Below are 10,858 nucleotides of genomic sequence, written 5' to 3'. Positions count from 1 at the left end.
GTGTGTGTGTGTGTGTGCATGCATGTGTATTTATTTGTGCACTCCTCAGGACCAAGTGCTTTGGAAGAATCTTGACAAAAGGAGGAAGAAGTTATAAGTATCCCTCTGTCCATTTGCCCACATACATTGAACCAGCCTTATCCAAAGCAATATACGCATGCCTTCTTTTATGATGGAATCATTGCCCCTCACTTTATAGTGAACAAATTGGATACAGAGCAATAATGAACCCTTATGTAATCCACCTGCCCTTCAAGTCAAGAGGTTGACATCTGAATGGGGCCATGAGATTGCTGTCATGACCCAATACAAAGATATGTGACTCATTTGCCATTTTTGTTTCAATTCTAGTCATAAAAATGCATTAGTTTTGGCATTATTTTCTGCTGTTGCTAGAAGGGCCTTCAGATGAGAGCAGTGCCAGGAGAAATTCCATACAACATACCACAATATATGCTTGCCTCATCCTCTTTATCCAATGACCTTAAAGTTTTTACTCTTTGATCAGAGGAGGTGACTAGAACCTTTCCTCCTGAGAGAATAAGAAAAGAGTACTCACCCCTGAGAATCTTTAAAATTCTGTCTATTTAGAGGTGAGAACTATCCATTAACTGCTACCTGTATAGTACCTGAAAGAATTATCTACAGTGAATCTGTAGGAATGAAACTTAATCTGGGCTTAGTGAACTTAAAAAAAATATTTAACTATATTTAGATAGTAACATTATGCAAATTATTTTGTATGTTTAAAAATATTATTCCAATAAGAGATTCACAGCTTTTTATCAAGGTGATATGTAACACACATAATAGGTTAAGAAATCCAATCTAGATAAAGGCTAATTTATCTTTAAATCCTTTTGGATTCAGACCCTAATTCTGACACTAAGCAAGTGGGCACCCAGAGACCACTCAGTGACTCTGAAACTCAACTTTTCATTTGCAAAATGAAAAATAACAGAAATGAATGATATAATTAAATGATCAGAGTCTGAAATAAAGCAGTGTGAGTGATGGAACAGAAAAAGATTCAGGAAATATGGAGACATGTTCAACAACATTTGGTAGCCACTTATGCCTCTAAAGATTTCTGAACACCTCTCACCCCCAATTATGGGGAAATGAGGAATCCCTGGTCCTGTAGAGCTCTCTTGGATACAGAGAATCAGAGAAAATTTGCCTGTCTGGACCTCCAAAGGGATTATCAAGGGTTCAGGGACCCCTTTCCCCCAGAGAAATTTTGATGTAAAAGTAGATTAAGGGTTAGAAATTTTGTCCAGATCCATGTTAAGATGAGGGAATGCCCATCAATTGGGGAATGGATTAACAAACTGTGTTATATGTATGTAATGGAACACTATTGTTCTGTTAGAAACCAGGAGGGATGGGAATTCAGAGAAGCCTGGAAGGATTTGCATGAACTGATACTGAGTGAGATGAGCAGAACCAGAGAATCACTGTACACCCTAACAGCAACATGGGAGTTATGCTCCTACCAACAGGGCAACAATCAGGCACAACTATGGGATATCTGTGATGGAGAATGCCATCTGTATCCTGAGAAAGAATTATGGAGTTTGAACAAAGACCAAAGGTGTTCTATGTACTTTTAATTTAATTTTTGATAAATTGTCCTATTATGTAATTCTGCTATATTTCATACTATATGTTTCTTCTTTAAGGATATGATTTCTCTCTCATTACATTCAACTTAGATCAATGCATACTATGGAAATGATGTAAAGACTAACAAACTGACTTCTGTAGGGGTGGGGGAGGGAAGCAAGATTGGGGCAAAAATTGTAAAACTGAAAATAAATAAAACCTTTCTAAAATTAAAAAAGAGAAAAGAAATTTAAAAAGAAAAAAAAAGATGTATCTATACAACTAAGCAATCATTACCCAGAACAGTTTGGTTTTTCATACAAAGGTGAATTCTCAAATCCCTGAGGGAAGAGTTCTCTTTGATTTAGGAAATTCTATAGAAACAAGATTTCCTTATGGCATAGGAAGCTGGACTCTTTCTTTTTCTTCCTTTTATTTCTAATATTATTGGAATTCCAAGAGAGATTGTTGCTATTAAGGAAGTATTTACTGATAAATTTATTAAAATGTTCCTTCTTGAGTCTGCATAACCTTGCATTTGGACCAAATTGTGATATTTTCCTCTCAATTGGCCACTAGGTGGTGCAGTGGAGAAAAAGTGAGACCTGAATTCAGATCTATCCAAACACTGTGTGTCCTTGGGCAACCAACTGTTTGCTTCATCTGTAAAATGAGTGAGAGAAAGAAATGACAAAACATTCCGGTATCTTTGCCAAGAAACGCCCCCAATAGGATCACAAAGAGCCAAGCATAACTGAAATGTTTGAACAGTAACAGCAGGTTTCATTCTATCTTCTCCTTCCCCTTTCCCTTTTCATACAATCTCTCATTCTGCATGTAGTCCCAGAAAAATATCGTCTCACCTGTTCAGAGGAATTTGTTAAATTTACTTCTTGACGTTTCAGATCTGCTATTCTACCATCACAGTTCTCTATTTATGCTCACTTTCACCCTTATACTCTTGTATAGTTTTTGAAAGAAGTCTTTTAATTATCTTGCTCATCTTATTTTGTTATTGGCATGGTTATAGTTTTTTAACTTTTTTTAGTTGGTCTTCCCCTGGTGCAATTCATATCATTATTTATGTATATTATTATTATTATTATTATTATTATTATTATTATTATTTTGATAAATTTCAATTGTCTGGGATGTTTTCAAAGTACAACAAACTACTCAGTTTAGTTTTCTTTATAGGAAGGGCTCAAATGTCACCCTTATTGACTATCACTCCTTTGTTCATCGATGAGTAGGTTCAGATTTGCAAACAAAAAACAAATTATCTTTGCACCTAAATTCATATAGTAAAAGACTAAATTTTGAAAAAGACATATAGCAATGCAATAATGCTAAGCCATTTTAAATATTTCTCTCTAGAAAAGAAAAATGCAAGATTAAAAAAATTGCCAGAGACACTATAGATAAAGAATTTATGGCATCTTTTAAATGGAACTATTGAAAATTATACACATTTCTCAAGATGACATGGAACTTCTGAAAAACTTGGCCATGTAAGAGATATTGTATGTAGACCACAGAAATATTACAAATTGAATGTAAAAAAGCTATAGGGAGTGAAAACATAATTTACAGACCATAAAGCAGTAAAAATGATCATTAGTTTAGGTAGTATAACTAAATGAAGTAAACTCAAACTCAGAATGAACAATGAAATACTAAATAATGAGCTAAAGAATACATAGCAGCAATTAATAATTAAATGAAGGTAGATTATCAATATGAAACAGCATACTAAAATATCTAGGATATAATAGTTACTCTTTAGGAGAAATATATTATTGCATATGGTAGATGTTTCACATACACACACACATATATATATAAATGTTTGTATGTATTTCTTTATGTGGGTATACATATATGCAATGCATATATTATTATATTATACTTAGATCACAAAATATACACTAATAAAATAGAAAAAGTGAAGATAAAAGTACTATGAACTTTAAAAATCAGAAAATCAGTAAAAATAATTCTACATGATCACCAAAATAGATGGTAAAAATTAGAGGAGGGACAGTTAAACTAGAAATAAAAAGACTATAAAAATGATAAAACTAAAAGCTATTTTTGAAAAGACTAACAAAATCAATAAAATTGTAACCAACCTGACTGTGAACAAAGATAAATAAAAGTAGTCAAGGCAAAGCACAACAAAATTATGAGAAATAATTTTACATACACACACGCACACACACACACACACACACACACACAGACAGAGCACATATGATCTGAAATCCCCACCCCTCCTCCCATCCATCTTCCAGAGAGGGTCCAATTACTACTTTTATGGGGATACAGAATAGGCTCAAGGCTGAATTCTCTCCTTTTTTTTATTTTCTAAGTGGGATGCTGGACTAGAATTATATCTACCCAAAACACTTAAAATACTTTTAGTTTAGTGATATGATGCTCTGGGTTTAAAATGAAAGTGACCCTTGGTCACTCTAAAAGGGAAAAGTAATATTAGTTCACTCTTACTTATAGCTTACTCCCTTGCATCCAAAACAATTTTCATAAAAGAAAAAAGGGCTGGGGGAATCTTGGATAGTGAACAAACACATTTATCAAAACAAAAATCTGGAAAATTGTTCCAATTAGATTAGACAATAGGACAGTTAAATCTGGAGCAAGATCACAATTCAGGTCAAACAAAGAGGCAACATTTTCATCAGGAAAATCACTCTTAGATGTTTGCAGGATTGCAAGGATATATTAAGGGTTAGCTTTCCCAGTGTCTGCAGTTTCATGAGACACTGTTAAACATTCAGAAGCTTGAACTTTCTCACTATTTTTCCTCTCAATTTACTCTTCCCTTTCTCCCTCTCTGAAGTTTCTGTACATTTACACTATGTTGGAAATTAATCCTCCTGGTGTCTGATAATCCGACATGTTATCCTTAAAGGAATGAAATAAATCACTTTGGGAAGAGGCATAACATAAAGAGAAGAAAGAAAATATATATTTTTGATGGTTATATGATAGTCTACTGAAAGAATCCTAGAGTGAGCTAAAAAAAGTAATGGGAAAAATCAATAGCTTCTACAAAGTATCAATACACAAAATAAACCCACACATATCATGAATTATACCATATATTATCAACATAACAAAGCAGAAAGAGAAATGCCACTCAAAAATGTAAAGAATATACATAAACTATAATATACATGTATAAAAAATATAAAAATACTTGAGAGTGCATCCATCAAGACACATATAAGAACTATATACATCTGAAAATTCTATTTATAGAAATAATGTCCAAAATTAGAGAAATATTAATTGATTGTGATTGATCGATGTCAATATAATTAAAATTACAAAGCTACCAAAGTTAAGTTACTTATTTGGTGCCATGCCACACTCACAGTATTAAAGGAAATTTTAGAGAGTTAGGAAATAATATAAAATTAATCTAAAGAAATATAAGATCAAGTAATTATTTTTTTACCAGACCAGAGAGCAGTTCAATAATATAGACCTCATGCCATATGAGAAAGTAATAATCATAAAAAACTTTCATACAGGTTAATATATAATTGTAAAGTACTTAGTTTATATTAAGCACTATATAAACGTTAGCAATTATTATTATTGCTTTTGTAGCAAAAAATTAGAAACTAAGATCACGTTCATCAAATGAGGAATGATTGAGTGAATTGTTATATGAATGCAATGGAATATTCTTGTACTAGAAGAACGGATTAAATCAGTTCACAGAAGCCCACATAGACTTGTGGAGCAAAGTGATTAGTATCAGGAGAAAAAATAAATACCAATAAAAATAAAATAATATGAAAAGAAAATTAATGGCCATCTCGACTCATACGAAATGATGATGAAATGAGTTTTCTTCCTTCTTGCAGAATGTGATGAAGCCAAAATGCAGAATTAGACATACAATTCATGATTTAGAAATACAAATAAAATAGTGGCAGTAGAGAAGGGACTACATAAATTTAATTATATAGTTCATAAGGACTGTTTGTGTATGTGTATATGCATATGTGTATTCTCTATCAAGAAACAAGGGTTATATAGAGGGGAAACTGACTTGCCAAATTTCACGTATGGAGTTTACATAGATGAATGGAAAGAGAAAGAAACAGAGAGACAAAATAGATAAATGGATCGATATAGAGAGCTAGATATAAAAAAACTTTTAAAATCAATTATGACAGATTTGAAATAGATAAATTTTCCATGGGGACATTGATATATAAATCTCAGCATATCTGAGGCTATTACATATGTTTATATGTGTATATAGATATAGACATCAATATATATATGTATATATACATATATTTTAATATTATGAGTAAGATATGAAAGAAGACCTGAATCCAGGGCTTTGAAATAATTCATAACAAGAGTGTAAGCATTATTCACATTGGGGTGACTTATTCAGTTCTCACTGAATTGTTCATTTTTTAAACATCAAAACTATTTTGGTTCACCTTTTTGGATCTGCAGAAAATAGGCTGATTTTTATTGTTATTATATGGAAGTTGTGAATACTTGGAATAAATGACATAATCACCACTGGCCTATATTTGGAAGGGTCAGAATGAGAGATTGTGTACTTCCATATTTTAATAGTGGACATCCATTAAAAACAGTGGGATCAAACACACATCTAAGAAGAAGCTGATAAAGCAGGTTTTTAGTAATTTATGCTCAACTGAGAAAATATTTGAAGGAATATGGACAGATTTTTATGTGACCTTGCATCATTCCAGTTGTAGAGAAAAGTTACAAGCTTCAGTTCCCTTATTTGATATGAATTGCCATTCATAATATGTAATATGCCTTAAGTTTTGCTTGTACAAGTTCTAACATGAAATCCTGTTGTTTTCAACTTCTTAAAATCATATAGATGATTCAAAGTTTTCTATATCCTCATTTGGGGGGGGGGCTCAAAGTTCCTTTTTTCTGACATTTGCTTCCTTAAGCTGTAGCAAAACTTTTAATCAACATTGAACTGTCAATTTTGTTCATTACCTTGCTTTGACTACCTGTATGCAATTAATCCAGGAGCTTTCCATCTTGGATTAAAGTGAATATTTGATAAAATAGTCATTATCCTATTGAAATTTCTTTCTTCCCTTTCAAGTTCATATGCATAATATAGACTTGTGTATCTCTATATTTATGTGTTGTCCATGTAAGTTTTTGTGATCATATGGATCTGTCTAGATATGGTTTACAGGGAAGTATGAATAGATATCTCTAAGTTATCCTCTGTCCACCATTCTGAGACTGTTTTTGGCCAGGAAGGAACAGAAAATTGGGGCCACAATGTTGATTGTTTTGCTCTAATTCAGGCTACTAATACATCTTTCTAGACTAAATATTGTTAGTCTAAGGGATATAATTTTAAGATTCAAGCCTGAGCTCCTTATTGCTATCACTTAATGGAGATGGAATAGTCCAAGCCACATATCCAAGACTTACCTTTCTTTCCACTAAATGTCAGTTACATATAGCAAATAAGCACATTTATCCAAACCAAATAAAAGAAGTTATGAAGATGGAAAGATGCCAAACAACAGAGTGAATGAACTCTCTATGATGCTATATCTCATCACTATAGAGTCCCAGATCTCATCCAAGGGAAAATTCCCCAAAATCTCCAGTAGAGGTGCTATCTCCTCTATGTAGAGTTTCTTGTTGGTTTCTTCCCAGAGTCTTTCTCTTCCTTAGAGGACTTATTCCTGAAGAGAATCTACAATTGGGGGGGGGGGGGGGCAGGGGAAGTTCTTCCAGGGGAAGTTTCTCCCCAATATAAGATTCCCTTTTTGATGAAATCACAGTTATAAACAAACTCTTGCTCATGCCTGACAAAATATAATACTTACAAGTAGTATACGCTCAAGACCCAACCCAAAAGATGTGACTCACTAGGGATTCCAAGCACTGTACATGGAAAGAAGGAAGAATTTTGAGCTAAGTGGGAGACTTTGCTCATATAATATACTATGTAATCTATTCAACACAAGGAAAAACTCTGAGCATATATTCAAAGTTGAGCTCTTTTTATTCCAGTGCTTTATCTCCTGTCACCTAACATGTACATAGACAAATAAAAGCACAAAAGAATATTAGGAACACATGTAGATGTTCTGGCAGTAACCTTCTCCTCAAAGAGTCAGACTTACCAGGCGTGTGCATGTACATATGTGCAGATGTATTATATGCATGTTTATATATGTGCATTTTGTCCAGATCTGTGATGAAGATTATTATTGTTGTGATTTTTAATACCATGGGAACCTCCTATTGAGGAAACTCACTCCACAAATGCAGGTCAGTCACTCATATATAACCTAAAGTTTTAGAGACCCAAATGGGATATAGAGAAGTTTAATGATCTCCCAGTAGTCGGCAATATGCAAAGATGCAATATGAACCTAGATCTCACTGACACTGAGCCTGGCCCTCCATACAACATGCTGCTGCTTAGCTAAGTCTCTTAGCTGCCTCTTCATATTTTACTAGGATATTTTGGACACTCTCTTCTAATTGCTCATAACAGACAGTACTTTAACTGTCAGAAAACTTCTGAATTTTCTAAAGGATTGGGTGAATAGGGATAAATGATGCAGATAAATTAAACATTCTAGTAGCAATAATTCAAAATAATGACCTACTTTAGTCAGTTAACTAGGCCCTCGATAGTATATTCAATATTGAACATGATAGTTTCTTCTTGACCTTTATTGAAAAATATTTTGAGTCAGATAGTGTCATTTAGACTCACCCATCACTTTCTATCTTCAATAAACTTCCTGTTCTATTAGGTTTTTAAGAGAATTGAAATACTTTATCAAATGCTTGATGACCACAAGGAGAGTCACACACAAAGTAGCCTAGATTTAGATAAGAGACAGACAGGATGTCTTTCTCAGCCACTGGGTTTATTTTTTACCTTCTCAAAGCAATTGAGACAGTGCCAGAGCAATTAGCTAACCCTTCCATATGGAAATGGTACCCTCTTTGGACCTTCCTAGCTATTTCAATGGCTCTTCACCTCATTTTTGGCATTCCTCCATCAATCGCAAGGAGGAGGAAAAATATCTTTTTAATAATGATTAGAGATGAATCACTTTCAGAATGACCTACTTCTTTAATGCTATTTTAGAAAGAAGTTGCTTTCTGTCCACTTTGTAGCTATGCAGAATTATTTAAAACCCCTATCTTTTCTTTATCCCAAGTTTCTTTCCTGACAAATCAGAATCACTCTCAGATCCCTACTTAAGGCTCTACTCTCTTCATCCACTCTACCAAATCTTTCGGACCATTCCTTTGAAGACTCCAATAAGAATTTTAGATGTAATTAAAGTTTCTAATTAAGTATCAAGAGAGGTAGTATGGTACAGTGGATAGAGTTGGCATTGGAGTCAAGAAGACCAAGATTCATGATCTTATTCTGAAAATACCTATTGTTTCATTTAGGGAAAGTCACTTAACCTCTCTCTGCCTCAGACAACTCTTCAAGGCTATAAGTTGCAAAGGAGTATGAGTGCATTAGGGGAAAATTTATCTTCCCTTGGAATTCCCTTCTCTAATGAAATCACAGACTAAAAACTGAGTATAAATCCAAGCTTTATCTTTTTCTCTTATTAGTTAACATGAGAAGCTGAAATTTAGCTAGAAAATTGTGCAGTTTTTCTTCCAAGGAAAAAGAAACAAACCAACTTCAAGGTAAGGTAACCACCAAGCTACAACTAATGTGCTCTTTTCCCTGACATGAACCCAGGGGAATGGGGGGGGAGACAGAAAGTGGGAAATGGGGCTAACCTAAGAAAGGTGATGAAACAAAATGAGAATTTAGAAGAATTAAAAAAATCCAGACTACAATGCGAATTATTAATGGTTTCTATGAACCTTTAGTTTCTCTAATTTCTGGATTCTTAAGAATGATACAAGTTTATACTCAAATATGGAGTATTAATAAAATGAGATCCACAATGTATTTTAAAATTGTCTACTTCAGGTAAAATCCCTGCCTATATTAATACATGTCATTATTACTTTAAAGTCAAGCAGATGTTCTACATTGCCTAATATATAGCATATGCATGTCATATATATTTCCACAAGTAGCTTTGAATTTTTTCTTGATATGAATTCTTCCTGCCTAATGATATTCTGATAAGTGAAGACAGTTCAATGAATGGAGAGGCCTCAGAACTTCACCATACAATTCAGATGGAAATTATTACATTCTCAAGAAAATATTGGTTCTTGCTTCAACCTTTGCTCTTTTATTTTGGGTAAAGGGGATTGGCGTTAACAGTGATCTTATGAGATTCAAGATCTGGAAGTCATCCATGTGGAGTGAGACATTCTGAGATAGTAACTCTTTCAGTTGTAACGCCAAATTTGGCCACAATCATGGCAGAACTAGCATTATATCAAGACTCTTTATGTTATTGACACTCTCCCTAAGAACCAAGGTAGTATCATAGGGAATGTGGTTCCCAAGCTACTGGGAAAAGTTTTGTACTTCTGATCTTGGCTTTAGGCATACCCTTGCAGCATAAAGGAGATATAGCTAGCATTGCTTCCAAGAGAACACAGACAGAACTACTTGATAACACAAAAAATCTAGTCTTTACTCTAACCAACAAAGGAAAAACTGATCAGCAAACTGAAAATGATGGGAATCTGGGAGAATGACTTCATCATCAGAGAATTTGTAAAGACATAGTTTAAGAGTATCCTAAATTTAAGGAAAACAGATTTCAAAATGCACAGTGTAATGAAAGGTACAATCCTATAGCTGAAGTTATTTAAAGCAAGAAATCTCAAAAGAGAAAAGATATCTTTAGTGATAGAAATCTGATAATATAATCATAAATGATCTTGATAAAAAAGGGTATCTCTTAAAAGTATTATGTTTCCCTGAGAAACTATACAGATTTAAGAAAGAAATTTTATAAAAATGCAGACACATCTAAACAAAGATGAATACAAGGATCATATGGATATGCAAGGAGAGAAATTTAGAATGAACTAAGTCATAAGAAAAATGTTAAAGGCAATAAAAGAAATTTTAAAGATATTTATTCATAAAAAGAAGGAAAATATATACCTCTAAGGGGAGATGATATGATATTAGCAGATGACAAAATGAAAATTGCTTTGATAATCTAATCTGTAGTGATGCTCCCTCCTACGGTATAAAGCACAACTAATCCATGCCTTCTCTTATGAT

The sequence above is a fragment of the Macrotis lagotis genome, chromosome 3 (genome assembly GCF_037893015.1).
Source record: "Macrotis lagotis isolate mMagLag1 chromosome 3, bilby.v1.9.chrom.fasta, whole genome shotgun sequence".
In the NCBI taxonomy this organism is placed as follows: domain Eukaryota; kingdom Metazoa; phylum Chordata; class Mammalia; order Peramelemorphia; family Peramelidae; genus Macrotis; species Macrotis lagotis.
The sequence above is the reverse complement of the archived record's forward strand: the minus strand, read 5'-3'. Positions refer to the sequence as shown.